General features: G+C 41.1%; 1 protein-coding gene across 9 annotated transcripts in view; it reads left to right on the top strand.

Moving 5' to 3' along the window:
- The window catches only part of DMD (dystrophin), a 1912888-nt gene that overhangs the window by 1637615 nt on the left and 257941 nt on the right, over positions 1-17332 (top strand). The window lies entirely within an intron of this gene.

The following is a 17332-nucleotide window of genomic DNA, read 5'->3' as shown; positions in this document are numbered from 1 at the left end:
GAAAAGGAGTACTTGTGGCACCTTAGAGTCCTTGCACCAAATTAGGCAGAGTAGGGGCTTGAACCTGAGTCATCCACGTCTTAGGTGAGTGTTCTGTCCACTTGGGTGGATCTCTTTCTGGGTTTGACCAGACATTCAATCCTTGACCTGAGAAACCTTCCCGATGAAAGTTCCGTCAAAACTAAGAATTATGAGTCGATATTTGCTTAAAAAAAAGTTTTGTCAAAAAATTCCTGACAAGATCTACTTGAAACCTATATATTAGCCCTAATTATAACATTTTTTATTTTATTATAAGATTGGCTAAACTGCAAATGGAAAAACTGTGTGTGTACACATATGGGATTTCAAATCCTTTATAAGTGATAATATTTCAAACCCTGTGTGAGAGTTGTAGCATAGGTAAGATGCACTCCAGGCAGTGCATTTCTAAGCAATGATAATACTATTTGGGTGGTGTTACAAGGCACAAGGCCAAAGGCTGAGTAATGTTAACTACCTGAGAAGTGCAGTAATTGCCTCAGAATGCACTGCCAAGAGTGTTGTTATTGCTCTAAGGAAATAGAATTTCTACATGAATAGTGAAAGTAGATAGATGTGAGCATTTGCTGGGCAATGTAGTCATGTCTTTAACATAAATAACCAATGAGAAAGCTCCAGTTGTGTCTGCAGTTTAAAAGCCATTGTCATAAATTACTGAATGCATGATTGTTTGCTGTTTTGTTGTAGCTGTGTTAGTCCCAGGATATTAGAGAGACAAGGTGGGTGAGTTAATATCTTTTATTGGACCAACTTCTGGTTTAACATATTGAGTTAAATATATATATATTTTTTTAAATCACATGGTTTTTTTAAGTATATGTTTTAAGAAGAAATAACTCAAGAAAAGCAGTTCTTCTAAATATAAGATGTACTAGCTTTAGAGATTCTTTAAGTTTGCATTTCAATTTAAATATACACAATGTATGAACATTAGAGTTAGGTCAAAGGAGCCTTCAGTCCTGATCCTGCAAAATCAAGGCTTTGTCTACCCTACGCAACTTTTAGCAACATGGCTGTGCCGCTACAGTAGGAGAGAGCTCTCCTGCCGACAAAAAACTTCCGCACCGAATGAATGGCGGTAGCTTTGCCAGCAGGAGAGCACTCCTGCCAACAAAGCGCTGTTCACACTGGTGCTTTTTGTCGGCAAAACGTTTGTCGTTCAGGGGGGTGGGTTTTTTTTCACACCTCTGCACAACAAAAGTTTCGTTGTTCCATTTCCAGTGTAGACAAAGCCTTACACTTGTGCTTAACTTTAAGCTGAGTAGCCCCATTGACTTGAAGTGTACACATGCATAATAGATTGCAGGATCAAGACCTCAGTTTGTTGGGTTTTTGTTTTTTTCGTTTTTTTTATGTACAGGATTGATTTTATCAGGGGAGTATTGCAGGAAGATTAGAAAGAAAAGGCTTTTTTAAGACCATATTTCTGTTGGGGAAAGCAGAGCAGTTTTGTTCTTTTCAATCTGAGGAAGTTTGGATACAAGACAAACTGGAATGGCTTAGGTTCTGCCAAACTCTGTCAGATTTTTACTCTACTGATTTTTAGTTTGTAAAACCAAACCCAGACCAGGGCAGTTCATATCTGGTACCCTTTTCATCAGCTATCAGCAGTATTGGAGAGAGGTTAAGAGATTCTGGCTGATTTCTGTATATAGAGGGAAGAAAGAATGACTCAACAATAGAAGACTCTTCATGGGACAGAACACATGTTTTTTCTCTCATAAAATACTACACAGTTATGTAAATACCTTTCAAGCACAGTAGTAAATCCATTAAGTATCCAGAAGAAAAAAATACTGTCACTTTGATGGGAAAATGGTTAATAGTCCAATATCTGAAGTTTAAACGATGCAGTAAATATAAGGAAAAATCAAAAATGTACAAAGAAATACAGTCATAGATCTGTGTATGAAAATTCAAGGTGGTGTTGAACAAATGCCAGAATTCTACCTTAGATTATGCCATGGGTAAAAATTTCATCCAGTCCTTATTGCCAAATTAATCTGAGTGATCGGTACCCTGGTCAGACTAACCTGGGTGCGAACTGCAGCATTGCAAAGCCCTACCCCGTTTCCTGTGGCATCACTGTGGCTGCATTGACCCATGTGAGGCATGAAGGGCGTGTCTGCACTACAAACTTTTGCTGCTGCGATTTACATCAGTATAAAAGCCACTGCAGTTGTTATATCGCTTGTGCACGTGCATACATGGCGCCTTGCATCAGCGCTGTGCATACTCACCAGGAGTGCTTGTTTTGATGCACAGTACTGTGCACCATGGGCAGGTATCCCACTGTGCAACTCACCACTGTCCAGCACATTGTGTTTTGGGGAGTTTAGGCACAGCATAGCTGGGCAGAAACAAGTCACTTGGGTGACTGGGACTGTGGGGTCAAGCTCCCATCATGTAACTTTCTCCACCCCATAATGCCATCTCTAACCCGTAATGTTCATGTCTATTTTGAAAATCCAATGAACCCCCGCGGGACTTGTTGCGGTTCCACCACCTCTGACAGAAGCGTGGAGCCTGCACAGCTCTGTGCTGTCGTCATGAGTGTTTCATAGATTCATAGATACTAAGGTCAGAAGGGACCATTATAATCATCTAATCTGACCTCCTGCACAACGCAGGCCACGGAATCTCACCCACCCACTCCTGCGAAAAAACCTCTCACCTATGTCTGAGCTATTGAAGTCCTCAAATCGTAGTTTAAAGACTTCAAGGAGCAGAGAATCCTCCAGCAATTGACCCGTGCCCCATGCTACAGAGGAAGGCGAAAAACCTCCAGGGCCTCTTCCAATCTGCCCTGGAGGAAAATTCCTTCCCCACCCCAAATGTGGTGATCAGCTAAACCCTGAGCATATGGGCAAGATTCACCAGCCAGATACTACAGAAAATTCTTTCCTGGGTAACTCAGATCCCACCCCATCTAACATCCCATCACAGGCCATTAGGCCTATTTACCATGAATATTTAAAGATCAGTTTAATTACCAGAATCTTGTTATCCCATCATACCATCTCCTCCATAAACTTACCGAGTTTAATCTTAAAGCCAGATAGGTCTTTTGCCCCCGTTGCTTCTCTTGGAAGGCTGTTCCAGAACTTCACTCTTCTGATGGTTAGAAACCTTCATCTAATTTCAAGTCTAAACTTCCTGGTGGCCAGTTTATATCCATTTGTTCTTGTGTCCACATTGATACTGAGCTTAAATAACTCCTCTCCCTCTCCGGTATTTATCCCTCTCATATATTTATAAAGAGCAATCATATCTCCCCTCAACCTTCTTTTAGTTAGGCTAAACAAGCCAAGCTCCTTGAGTCTCCTTTCATAAGACAAGTTTTCCATTCCTCGGATCATCCTAGTAGCCCTTTTTTGTACCTGTTCCAGTTTGAATTCATCCTTCTTAAACATGGGAGACCAGAACTGCACACAGTATTCCAGGTGAGGTCTCACCAGTGCCTTGTATAAAGGTACGAAAACCTCCTTATCCCTACTGGAAATACTTCTCCTGATGCATCCCAAGACCGCATTAGCTTTTTTCACAGCCATATCACATTGGCGGCTCATAGTCATCCTATGATCAACCATGTTGCAAGCACAGGGTGCACAATCATCCAATGCTTGCAGAGATACAAGAGCAGCCATGATGATTTCATGGAGCACACTTTGCTGTGGAACATAGGAAGAACCAAACCAAGGTTGTTGGTGGTGGTCACAGAGTAACTGCAAATAGTGAGGCACTGAAGCAAGCACTGACTGGTGAGACTGGTAACTGACTGGTAACGCAAGCTTGGATGATGAGAAGTGAGCTGCAGTACTTCTGGATGCACCCACATTCCTTGATCTGTGTGCCCAGCTCACACCAGCCCATCAGCTCAGGGACACCAAAATGAGAGCAGTACTGATGGTAGAGAACCGAGTGGCAATTACACTGTGGAAACATGGAATGCCAATTGCTACCAGTCCTTGGGAAATCATTTTGGAGTTGCAAAAGTGACAGTGGGGGCTATTGTCATGCAAGTGTGCAGGGCCATCAATCGTCACCTGCAACACAGGACTGTGACTCTTGGCAATGTGCAGGACATAATGGATGGATTGGCAGCAATGGGGTACCCAAATTCTGGGGTGGGTCTCTTTGTCTCTCCAGTTGAAGCTGTTCTGCTTTGTATAAAGAACTTGAATAGCCATTTGGCCAGAGACAGAATGGCTGGGAATGGGTCAAAAGTCTGGTGCTTAGGGCACTCACCTGAGAGGGGGGGACACCCAAGTTCCAGTACCTTCTGCAATGACTATTTAATTAGTTATACAAAGTGCAACAGCTTCAACAGGAGAGACTGGGAGAAACACACCCAGAATACCCCATAGCCTGGTGGTTAGGATACTCACCTGGTGTGGGGGAGACCTGGGTTCACGTCCCTACTCCCGAGCAGGGAATTGAACCTGAGTCTCCCATGCTCCTGGTGAGTGCCTCACCCATTGTGCTAAATGTTAGAAGAGGTGACATCAGCATCTTTTTCTCCTCTGGGAAGGTTTCAGAGTAGCAGCCGTGTTAGTCTGTATTCGCAAAAAGAAAAGGAGTACTTGTGGCACCTTAGAGACTAACCAATTTATTTGAGCATAAGCTTTCGTGAGCTTATGCTCAAATAAATTGGTTAGTCTCTAAGGTGCCACAAGTACTCCTTTCCTCTGGGAAGCTTACCCTTAATGCCCTTACCCAAATAAACTCAACCTTTTGTTCAACCCCAAATGAAATTTTTCCAACTTTTTTTTGATTCACCACTAATTCCAAAAAATGTTGATTTCCATTTGACCCAAACCAATTTCTTTCTTATTTTTCATAACTGCGAACAAACTAAAAAATCCATTACTGGCACAGTAACCTGCCAGTGATTCATCGTATGGAAAAAAAGCTCTTAGTCTGTGCATTTCTGACTAAGAATTATCTGACAAGTGATATCTGGCAAAGTGGCCACCTTGGTCACATTCCTTTTCAAACCTCCACCAGAACAGCACCCACTGTGGGATTTCCAAACGTCAGGTGGTACCCAACTGAGCAATAACTCTCTGGGGAAGCCGACTTCCCCGTGGTGATTTCCATGGAAATCTTTTCCATGGAAATGAGAGCTCTCAATCTCACAGTGAGGTTTGGGGGCTAGCTTCCTGCAGAGCAAGAGAAAAGCCTCATCCTTAATACAGACACTGCTGTTCATCTCATGTCTTGAGAACAAGAGAGAGTGTTCATGGTTCAGACATAAAAACACCTCCATGTGCTGAACTTCATCAGAAAATACAGCATACTGCTGTCTTTGAACATTAATGAACTACTCAGCTTGCTCTCTGGCTTTTCACACATACTCCATTGTCTTGCCAGTGTTGCCTTGTGACTGCTTTTCAAAGTTCCCCCTGAGGCCTTTTACTGCAGAAAAAGGCTTCTATTTAGAGAAAAGAACTAGGAAATGGTGCCAGATCCAGGGGATTTATGGGATTTCCCCCAGGGAATTATGGGAGTTTGACAGTTTCTCCCATAATCCCCATAGACTCCCAGAAAGCCTTTTGAAAATTGGAAGCCATTGTGTCAGGGAGCTGTACCAGTATTTGTGGATTAGGTATCCAGAAGGCAGTGCAGCTGCAATGTTGTTTGCTGCATTAGTATGGATGTTACACCCAAAACGACAGGCTATTGTGAATGGACTGCACTGTTGATACTTACACCAGGGATATGCCCTCAGGTCAACCACCAGCAATGCACCTGTCTGCTGTAAGCAAATTAACAGCACAGACTTAAGAAACCCTGGGGAGATAGATCTCTTATCTGAAAGTTTTCAGGCAAGAACAAGAGAATGGTGCCAAAGGCAACTTCAGTTCCAAATGAAAGTATCTGTCTCCAGTGTCATCAACTCAGGAATGCCCACCCAACCGAAGGATAGGTGGTTTAGTGCTGTTTTCAAATAACTCCAATCTGTAGAGGAGTGCTTTGTTCTCCTCTCTCAGCTCATAGAGAGAGCAACTTGGGGATAGCTAACTGTGAAACAATGGTCAGAACTTCCTATTTAGTCAGATAAATCCTGTGCTTTCCTATCTATTTGTGAACTTACTTTGAAAACTATCAAGACTTCTTAAACTGGTTTTAGCTGCTGCATCTTCACTTTTAAACATTTGAATTAAGTAACTTTATAGCAGGAAACTCGCATATTGGATACAAAATATTGTTTTTAAGATTCTTAATGTAAAGAACCTCCTTGGAAAGTTTAGGTTTACTTTTAAGCCTTTTGTCTCTGCTATTTGTACAACTTGTGTTATACTAAACTAAACTATATACCAGCAGGCATTAGGTAAAACCAAATAAACTAAAATATTGCTGGAATATTAGCCTCTAGCCAAATAAGAGCCACTAAGGCATCCATATGCATGTCTGTTTTTACCTTCTTCCATCCTTTGGCACCCACCCAGGTTTTCTTGTTTTCTGAAATAAACTGTGCACTCTTTTCTTTTAAAAATGATGAAAATTGTGATTATGAAATTGTGAAGCAAAGAGCACCAGCAAGAGACAGACATGCCCATCGTGTAAGGGCTTGGCTACACTTGCCAGTTACTGCGCAATAAAGGAGCCCCATGTGCACTAGCTCACTACCCATCCACACTGGCAAGGCACGTGGAGCGCTCTGACTCCACAGCTAGAGCGCTCCTGGTACTCCACCTCGGCGAGTGGAATAACGTTTGCTGTGTCCCCACTGGAGTGCCACGAGTGTGGACGAGGTGTTGCATTACTGCGCTCTGATCAGCCTCCAGAAACATCACATAATTCCCTTAAGTCAAGTGGCCACTGTTGTCATTGTTTTGAACTCGCTGTAGGAATGCGAATTAAAGCTCCATTTCTGAGAGCTGGCTGCTTATCTGCTCCGAGACAAAGCAACCATTAGTGTGGAATGCTGTGTGTGTGTGTGAGAGAGAGACAGAGGAGGAAGGGGGGTCTGCTGCTGTCTGAATTTACAAGATAGCATGCTGCTATGCTCTCAGCCCCCGCAAAAACCCACTCTCTCTCTCCCCACATACACACAACACACTCCCTGTTACACTCCACCCCACCCCTCCATTTGAAAAGCACTTTGGAGCCACTTGAATGCTGGGATAGCTACCACAATGCACTGCTCTCTGTGGCTGTTGCAAGAGCTGCTAATGTGGCCACGCCAGTGCTCTTGTAGCTGTCAGTGTGGACAGATTGCAGCGCTTTCCCTACTGCGCTCTCCGAAGGCTGGTTTAACTCAAAGTGCTCTACATCTGCAAGTGTAGCCATGCCCTAAGTGTGTTTTCTCAACTTGGCAGCCAAGCCTGCATCACATACTGCTTAGTCCAGTCTTTCTGAAGCAGTGACTGATAATTGTGGCTAACTTCTGAGACATGTTCGCTAGAGATTGTCTTCCTTTTTTTTTTTTGTGAACTGAGCAGAATTTGCACTCGGATCTCTGCAGGTGAGAAATGTATTGAACTGCTTATCAGCTGTTCCTGAATGACTTTCTGTATCCATTTGATCTCCTTGTCCCTTGGACATCCCTCCTCTAACTGAGGTAAAAGCAAGACCTTCCTTAAAAGAATTTGCTAAATTTTAGCTGTGCTATTTTTGTCATCAGACAAAGAAAATAAATAGACTTTGATAAATAAAAAGCCCTGTTGTGTACTGCAGTGAGCTTAAAGTGTCACTGAATTATTCCATGCAATTTAGTAGTTTGTTAAAAAAAAAAAAAATGTATTCAGAGGCTACGGGAATTAAACATCAGTGACCTGATTCTGTTCTGAAGTAAGGGAAGCTGGAAGAGAATTCACTACTCATAAAAGTCTGCTGCATTTGACAGTTTGTCATTCTGGTATAAATACTGCTGAGAGGCAGCTGTGCATCAGTGATGCAGTCCTTACTGTAAAAGGCAAAGATGGGATGGTTTCAGTAAAGTAGTCACCGCATGGTTCTGTTATGCAGTAGTTGGTGCTGAGAGGTGCTTACAATGTGGGTTCTGAGAGTAAAATCATTTCTGGGAACTCAGGGCCATACTCAGTGTTTTATAGTGTAAAGGTGCAGGAAGTATTTACCCCCAAACTGAGTTATCACAGGGCTGGTCTACACTATCTGGGGGGATCGATCTAAGTTACGCAACTTCAGCTGCAAGAATAACGTAGCTGAAGTCGACGTACTTAGATCTACATACCATGGTGTCTTCACTGCAATGTGTTGATGGGAGACGCTCTCCTGTCAATTGCCCTTGTGCGTCTCATTGAGGTGGAATACTGGAGTCAATGCTAGAGTGATCGGCAGTCTATTTATCACATCGATACTAGACGTGATAAATCGACCCCCGCTGGATCAATTGCTGCCCGTTGATCTGGCCAGTAGTGTAGATAAGCCCTAAGTTAATACATAATCAAGCATTTTGTCATGAGGGGAAGAAATAATTTTGGGGGGGAGGAAGTCTATGAGCATAACTAAAACCACACATTAGTGTGATCAGAAAACTATGGATACTAGGACATATGCACCTCTGCCGTCAAAGGAGGATGGCAGAAGTGGTATTCCACAGGAGGAAGCCAATATTAAAATCCTATCAGAGCTCCAGAGCATTCTAGAAGTTGCTATTTGGGAGAGGTGCTTACTCAGCACCTCTCCTAACCAGCTATCCCTACCCAATTTTGGGGTTGCAATGGCCAGTCCAGACCCCTGCTGAAGCGGGGGTTGGGGATACATTGTAATGCTACTGTGCCATGGTCCTGTCCATTTCTATGCCACCAGGTGCTTGGAGTGAGGGTTCTGTCAGTGTAAACTAGGGAAATGGTGGAGTGAATCTGGCCCCTTCTGTCAGGCAAAATACAACAAATAGCATACTACAAATATGGCTGAATTGGTACAAAGGGGTCATGGAATATGGAAATTTCACAAAACTTTCCAAGCTTCCTGCCATTTGAGAGTCCCATCTACTTTCTTTATTTGCTGATAGGCTCTGTATGTTTAGACATCCGGAGAAACATTTACATGTTCCCACACTGAGGTGTGAACTTTGGCCAATAACAAGTTACTGCTGCTCAGAGCAGCATAAACATACTCTCAGGTTCTGAGGTAACTTACTTTGATTTTCCGTGATAGTATCCATTGTTCTTTGGCATCACCTAGATTCCTCTCTTGCTCTTCCAGAGCAATGCCCCCTCCTTTTTGTGAGTTTGCAGGTCTACAACAGGAAACCGCTTGGGGATTTTTATTTATATATTTCTTTATTTTTTTGTGGCAGCATAAAAGGTTGGTATTTTTTGACTAGTAGAATTAGGAGGGAAAATTTTTAGTAAGGTACTACATTTTTTAGCATGCAAGCCAGGGGACCAAAGGATTCTGTAAGGGCTTGTCTACGCTTGAAACGCTCCAGTATTTTAGTACTGTAGACACTCCCTACACTGATGGGTCTCAGCCTCTCCAGAGGTAGTGCTGGTGTACTGGAGTATATTTTAGCAATTTGCAAGCATTATTTCTGAGTCAACCATCTCGCTGCAGATATTCCCCCTGCTATTATTCCTCGATTTTTAAGAAAGATATATGATACATATAGTTATATGTAGAATATGAAATCAGCAGAAATCATGATTTGATTAGAAATTAAAAAGAAAAATCAGCTAGACAGCACATCCTAATGTAGTCATATTAAAATAATAATAATGAAAATATTGAAATACTTAATGAAAAGTTGTCATACTGTTAAGCAACAAACTTCAATTGCATGCAGTTCTAAAGATCACATTTCAATTATGTTTGTTTCCTTTTTAGAATATTAATAAAGTAATAGCCTTTCCTAATTTAAATAGAACACTGGTTTACTATTTCATTGCTGTAGTGCTTTTGGATTCTGCAGAAGAAACTTACAATAATTATTTCAGACATCTGCTTAGTATTCTTTCGAGTGCATAGAAGTTTTTTTCAGTTTCATTTGAGCTCCAGCTGTCTGCACCAAAGTCTATAATCAATCTGAATTAAGTTGTCCTTCTTCCTTTAATATATCTCTTATTAAGTTCTGCACTGGCCTCTTAGTGAGTCTTAAAAGCTAATTCATGTAGAATTGCCATTTTCTGCTAATTCATTGTGAGCTTTCCAAAACCCAACTAAAAACAATTGGTGAGACAATTAGTAATGCTCTTCAGAACAACTTTTGCAGGAATGGAATACGTTTGGACTTGATCAGACCTCTCCCAGTAACAAATATTTAGGGGAGGAAATGAACTGATGACATTTTACAAGGCTTTATTTTTAAATATAAATATGTATTACGATTTCTTCACTGTTCAATAAAATCAGGAGAGATTTTTCAGTAACTAATATTCTTCAGCTGTTGCTTTATCAGCAATATAATTATCATCGAAAATAGCAATGTTGCCAAATAGAACACACATGAACTTTGTTTAAAGACAGAAGTCTCATTAGTATATCTAAATCCACTGGAACAATTTGAGACCCTGAAGATGTCTTTATTTATTATTGAACTTGTAACTTTAATTATGTCTCTTTGTGTATTTGGAGCTTTGCAGTGTTTACTGTGATTGAGTCTAATGAAAGCAGTAGCTGAAATATGTTGGATTTGTTATTGAATTAAGCTGGCTGTGCAGTTACCATGTCTCCTAAAAATCCAAGAATATTCAGCTAATCAGATCACTTAATTAGCTGAATCGTCTGACATCCCATTGCTGTAAAGAGACGTCATTTTACTCAACAAAATGTTCAGTAGACTGCTCTGTTGTCACTGTTGGAGGCAAGTGGGATTTTCTTTAAGTTAACTTTTTTAAAAATATAAAATTTATTTAAAATCCTTGGGGGTACTTCATAATACGTTCATACCTGCTTATGATGACATCTCTTTAGTATCTTGATGGTTCTCAGTTTCTGTGAGATAAAAGCTCAGTTTTGCCTTGTGCTCTTTTGGTCTCATCCAAACAGCTCATGAATGAAATTCGTTCTCAAATGAAAAGAAACACCATTAGAGTAGCCGTTATTTAACACTTGGGACTGTTGTAAATTTAATCGTAGGAGGCTAAGCTGCTGTGGGCTGTTCTTACATTAATAATCACAATGACTGGAGAGTATTGTATGGCAATAAGCTGCAGTGTAACTGAGACAATGTTATATCTATAATGTAAATTATTATTGTTTTAATTGTATTGTAACATCAAAGCTACACGTTTCTCATCTAGTATGCAGTAGGTGTGCCATCCTTGTCTTTAATATGAATAGTTAATGGAAGCTAATTTATGTATTTTTTCCACCATATTATATAATCCATTTTAAGCAGAAACCCTCGTTGATTTCAATTAAAAAAAAAATCAGTGGCATAATATAGCCCTTTGGTTCCCTTATTTTCCTGGGAATACAAAGAAAGTGACTGGGCAGGAAGGGAAGGAAATGAAACAAATCTAATCAGACTAGTCCAGAAAATTAAAAATGCATTAATTTATATCAGTTGCGAGGACACACTCATTATTTTTGTAAAGGAATGTTAATGTTAACCCTCTAACAAATGACAACCAAAAATCCACTTTCTTTAGTTTGTTCTATATGGAGAATCACCAAAGAGTATGTTGCTCTACAGGTCTGTTGTGTAAACCACCAGCAGTCTAGGAACATTTTTGTAAAAAGGAACCCAGGGAGCGATTGCATTTTTCACATTTATATATCTGCCATTAACACATTTATTGAGTACAGTAAGTGGCAGCTCTGTATAAAGGTTCTTAGGAGGCAAGTCTTCAGGAGTTACTGAGAGGTACTAGTTTGACTGAAGCTCAGCTGAGAGGAGAATGAGAATAAGCAGCTTAATATTAAAGAAATTATATTGCTAGGTGATCACATGGTAATGGTTTAGTGTTTAAAATAAAATATTTCATACATTTTGTCACTTTTGCCATAATTTTTGCCCCATAGTATTAGTTAGTGACATTAATATTTGCCTGTTCAGATAATGTAAAGTTCACCCCTGCATACCACATACGGCCTGGTACACGGCTTGAGTCCCACTTATGGGCATATGTGGATTTTTGGCACACACATTATTTATATATTTATTTAGATTTAACATTTAAAAAAAACAAATGCCCATACAAAAACTCTTAGCATCCTGGCAATAATTAGACTTACAATAACTAATGTAATGTGTGATTCATTTCACCGTTATTTCTAATGACTTTTCCATTATATTTCATTCCCTCCTGTATGATAGCATGCTTTGGACTTTTCTGGATCAGCAGTTCTAGTGTTAAAGAAAAGCCTGGCAAGACAATGAATAAACAAACTAATTTGTTAATAAACACTTACCTATTAAATATTGAATTATTGTGCGTAAATATGGTAATTGACTCAAGAAAGGAACTGTTTTCCCTTCAGCAATGGTACTAGCCAAAATAGTGATTCTAAGTTAAATTAATTTAATTCTGTTTGATAGCCTGTAGGCTAAATAATTATATTAACCACTCCCTTGCAGTAAGAAACTAGGAATACAAAATCCAAAATGGGTTAGAAGAGGAGAAAAAGGTGACCAGTGAAACACTAAAGGTTTGATAGCTTCAACCCTGCATTTGTTGAACATGCTATTATTAGACCATCAGATGTAATTTAGAGCCAAATTTTTCCTTTGAATGGATACATCCTGCTGATTTCAAGGGAGCTCCACATGCGCATCTGAGGGCAGAATTTGGCACTTAAAAATCTTGGTACTCTCTGATGTAGGTTTCTGTTTGCATGCCAAGGGAATTGACTCATCCCATATAAAGATTCTGTGTGTCTTTTTATCTCTCTAAAGTTCAGCACAGAGGCCAGGACCAGACGAGTTTAAGAAGCTCGCTTTCTATTGGTTTACCTGGATTAACAGTGGAATTTGAGCTTTTAGAAGTAAATGTTAAACATTGGCATTAAAGTGTCTAAGTATAATATCTGGGGTACACTCAGGGGCTCTGACTTTTAATGTGGCTTCTGCTGTACATGTAAATGTTCTATTGAATTCAGATGTTTGGCATATGAGTACAGGCCATATAGGTACTACTGTGATAATCATAGAGGAAACATTCATGGGTACCAGAGGTTAATTGACATTAAATGAGTCATGCTATTAAAATAATGTGAATCATTTTTCAATTTCTATTTATCCCCTAACATCCTAAAAGCATAAATATTCACTCCCCCAAAATATACTGAGGAAAAGTTATAAAGTGGATTATATTAGCACTAAGAAAAGGAGTACTTGTGGCACCTTAGAGACTAACAATTTTATATGAGCATAAGCTTTCGTGAGCTACAGCTCACTTCATCGGATGCATCCGATGAAGTGAGCTGTAGCTCACGAAAGCTTATGCTCATATAAATTTGTTAGTCTCTAAGGTGCCACAAGTACTCCTTTTCTTTTTGCGAATACAGACTAACACGGCTGCTACTCTGAAACTATATTAGCACTATTTTTATTTTAATATGGGACTCTTTTATTGGCTAAAAGTACTCCTTTTCTAAGCCACAGATAGAGAATATATATAATCACACAGTAATTATGGCAGAGATTCTGTGTTACATTGGTCGAGCCATGAGGTAATGCAGTTAGAGTATATGTACGTACAAACACTTTGGAAGCTGAATTAGGTAGAACAATGTAAAACTTTGGGATGTATTGATTAAATACAGTCACCTAAGTGTGACGGCTGCTGAGACATTTTGAAGTATATTAAAAGGACATACCAGAAGTGAAAATATAACCATAAAAGAGAGGGATAATGCTTATAGTTTTCTGTGGTGAGGCAATTTTCTTTCCACAGACAAAACAGCTTGTCAATACATTTTTTTTAAAATGAATTATTTTTTACAATTCTGACTCTCCTATTCTTGTAATTATTGTGGACTCTGAGGGACCATTTAGGTGTTGTACCTATCAGGTATGCAGATTCCATAATGGTGATTTTACTACTTCACAGACAAGTCAATGAGCGAAATAAAATCAATTTATCAAGCGCATATGCTGGCACACAGGGACTGCATGAAGGAGGGAGTAGAATGAACATTAGGTTGTTTGGGATAGTTGAGCCAATGACAGATTGTGCTATATCTTCTCTCATTTTAATTATACGTATTGAAAGTTTAATAGAGTTTGATTTCATATTTAGTTTCAGATTAACCTATAATGCAGTTCAATATTATTATACTACTGTTTAAGAGTTCTTTTATAGTCCTTCATATGTTCAAAACACTGTGTAGTCAAAAGCTAATTAATCCTCACAGTTCCCCTTAAGGTTGAGGGGGGATGCATTATTATCCCCATTTCACAAATAGGGAAACTGAGTCAGAAAGCTGAAGTCTTCCAGCTGTCACTTCCTTTCACATTTTTTTTTATTATTTATTTTTTATTTAAAATTTTATTTCTTCTAGTTGACTTTAATTATTCGAGATACTGAGAGCCAAGAACTCTTTATTTTCGGTAGGATTTTATAGTTGTTCAGCTCCTCTTGGAATCAAAACCTATTATACAGATAATTGGTTATGCTATGGAAGCAGCAGGGTAAGCTTTCCCACCCTGCCCTGATAGTATGTTTCAATACTAACCTCGTATAAGAGGATAGTTGAGGCTTCATACCTAATAAAATTCCCAGGGCAATGCTATAGCTGAAAGGGTAATGAGTCACTGAATGTGTAAACAGGGAACTCAGAGGAGTAGAGGTGTGGTATTATCATTATATAGTACTAGTGAGACCACTACTGCAACAGAATTTCCAATTCCGATGTCTGCACTTCAAATAGGAGACGATTCAGGGAAGAGCAGCAATTACGGTACAGGAACTGGAAAATTTATCTTATACAGAGACACTTAGAGCCCTCGATATATTTAGTTTATTGAAGAGAAATTTAAGAGGTGACTTGATCAAAGTCTGTAAGAATATACACAGGGAGAAGCTGTCTTATACTAGAGAGCTCTTTAATCTAACAAAGGCATAACAAGGGCAAATGGCTGAAAGTTGAAGATAGAAAAATTCAAACTGGAATAGGGTGCATGCTTTTAACACTGAAAGTAATTAATTAGCCATTGAAACATTACATGAAGTATTTAAAACAAGATTGTTTGTCTTTCTAAATGCTATATATGCTTAAAGTCAGCTATAAGTTACTGTAAATCACTGGGTGAAATTCTAAATTCTTGGCCTCCTTGCAAAGACTGCCAATTATGAAGGTAAATGTTATGAAATTTGTATGCATTAAAGTGAAGAGGAGTACTGGTATATACTGTGATAGGGTCGGGCCAGATGGCTACAGGAGAGTAATAGATGGCAGATATATTAGCCCCAGGTGAAGTAGGTCCCTTTTCCCTGGGTAAGGTAACAGGGAAGGTTCCAGAACAATCAAGAACCTTCTGGAGACAATTAAGACAGACAGGCTGATTAGAACACCTGCAGCCAATCAAGAAGCTGCTTGAATCAACTAAGGCAAGCTAATCAGGGCACCTGGGTTTAAAAAGGAGCTCACTTCAGTTTGTGGTGTGCGTGTGAGGAGCTGGGAGCAAGAGGCGCTAGGAGCTGAGAGTGAGAACGCGGACTTTTGGAGGACTGAGGATTACAAGCATTATCAGACACCAGGAGGAACGTCCTATGATGAGGATAAAAAAGGTGTTGGGAGGAGGCCATGGGGAAGTAGCCCAGGGAGTTATAGCTGTCACAAGCTGTTCCAGGAGGCACTCTAGACAGCTGCATTCCACAGGGCCCTGGGCTGGAACCCGGAGTAGAGGGTGGGCCCACGTTCCCCCCAAACCTCCCAACTCCAGGTCAGACACAGGAGAAGTTGACCTGGACTGTGGGTTCACGAAAACGGCCAAGCTGAGGGCTGCCGTGAAGCTCCAAGGTGAGCAAATCCACCAATAAGCGCAAGACCCACCAAGGTAGAGGAGGAACTTTTTCACAACTGGTGTCAGCAGTGGGATCTGGTGTGCACAGCATAGCGGAAGAAGGAGGGTGTTTGGGGGGGAAAAAAGGGAGAAGGTTTATTATTTTTTTTCACTACAATGGAGGACATAATGCGGGCACTGATACAAGCCACAGCTGCCCAGCAGGAGGCTGTGTGGCTACAGCAAGAGACTAATCACCTGCTGATGGACCAGGCTGCTCAAGACCAGGCTATGTTGCGGGAACTGGTAAACCAGGTAAAGGCCCTTACAGAGCTGAACCGAGGCCATGATGGGATGCAGATCATGCGGGCCAGCAATTGGCTGCAGAAAATGATGCGGGAGGATGATGTAGAGGCATACCTCCTGGCCTTTGAGAGGACAGCTCTGTGGAAGGCTTGGCCCCAAGAACAGTGGTCTGGCATCCTCGCTCCATTCTGTGTGGGGAGGCCCAGAAGGCCTACTCTGATTTGCCTGAAGAGTCTGCGGCACACTACCCCCAGCTGAAAGCAGAGATCCTTGCCAGATCTCGGGTAATGACCGCAGTGCGGGCCCAGCAATATCATGAGTGGAGGTACCAGGAAAACAAAACCCCGCAGTCCCAATTATATGACCTCATCCATCTCGCACGAAAGTGGTTACGAACTAAGTCCCGGAGTCCGGAGGAGATACTAGAGGTTCTTGTCATCGACCGGTACATGAGAGGACTACCGCCAGACCTTTGCACCTGGGTAAGCCAGAACAAACCCTCCACCTACGACGAGGTTATCACGCTGGTAGAAAGGCGAAGGACAGCGAGGGAGCTGACCCGACCAGTTAAGGGAAGAAGCACCCCAAGTTAAACTAGCAGCACCACGCTCTAGAGATCGGGTGACTGGGCCACCAGGAGAGCCCAGGTGGAAAAAGAGAGGGGCTGAAGGCCCACCAGAAGCCACAAAGAGTCGGAGCACCGAGGGGGAAGAGAATCGTGATGTTAGACTGCCCAAACCAAGAGACCGGGGAACGCCTAGAGCTGCATACAGATGTTACGCCTGCGGGGAGTGGGGACACCTAGCTGCACAGTGTCCCAATGCCGAGGAGCCTATGCAGTGTAACCTGTGGAATTGGGCAGACCTATGCTCCCTAATCCACCTTGTGGGGATCTCACTAACCCCACATATGTACACCAGACCAGTGAAGCTAAATGGGGTAGAGACCACAGCACTGGTTGATTCGGGGAGTGCTATCACACTTGTCTCAGGGAAGCTCGTGAAGTGTAGTCAGCTGCTGTGGGCTAAGCGTACGGGAATAACATGCGTCCATAGGATGGACAGTTGGTTATTACCCCACCATCCCAGTAAAAATCGAGATTCAGGGGAACACTACTGAGGT

The sequence above is a fragment of the Chelonia mydas genome, chromosome 1, assembly GCF_015237465.2.
Source record: "Chelonia mydas isolate rCheMyd1 chromosome 1, rCheMyd1.pri.v2, whole genome shotgun sequence".
Classification (NCBI taxonomy): domain Eukaryota; kingdom Metazoa; phylum Chordata; order Testudines; family Cheloniidae; genus Chelonia; species Chelonia mydas.
Note: the sequence above shows the minus strand (reverse complement) of the source record. Positions and strands in the feature narration are given on the sequence as shown.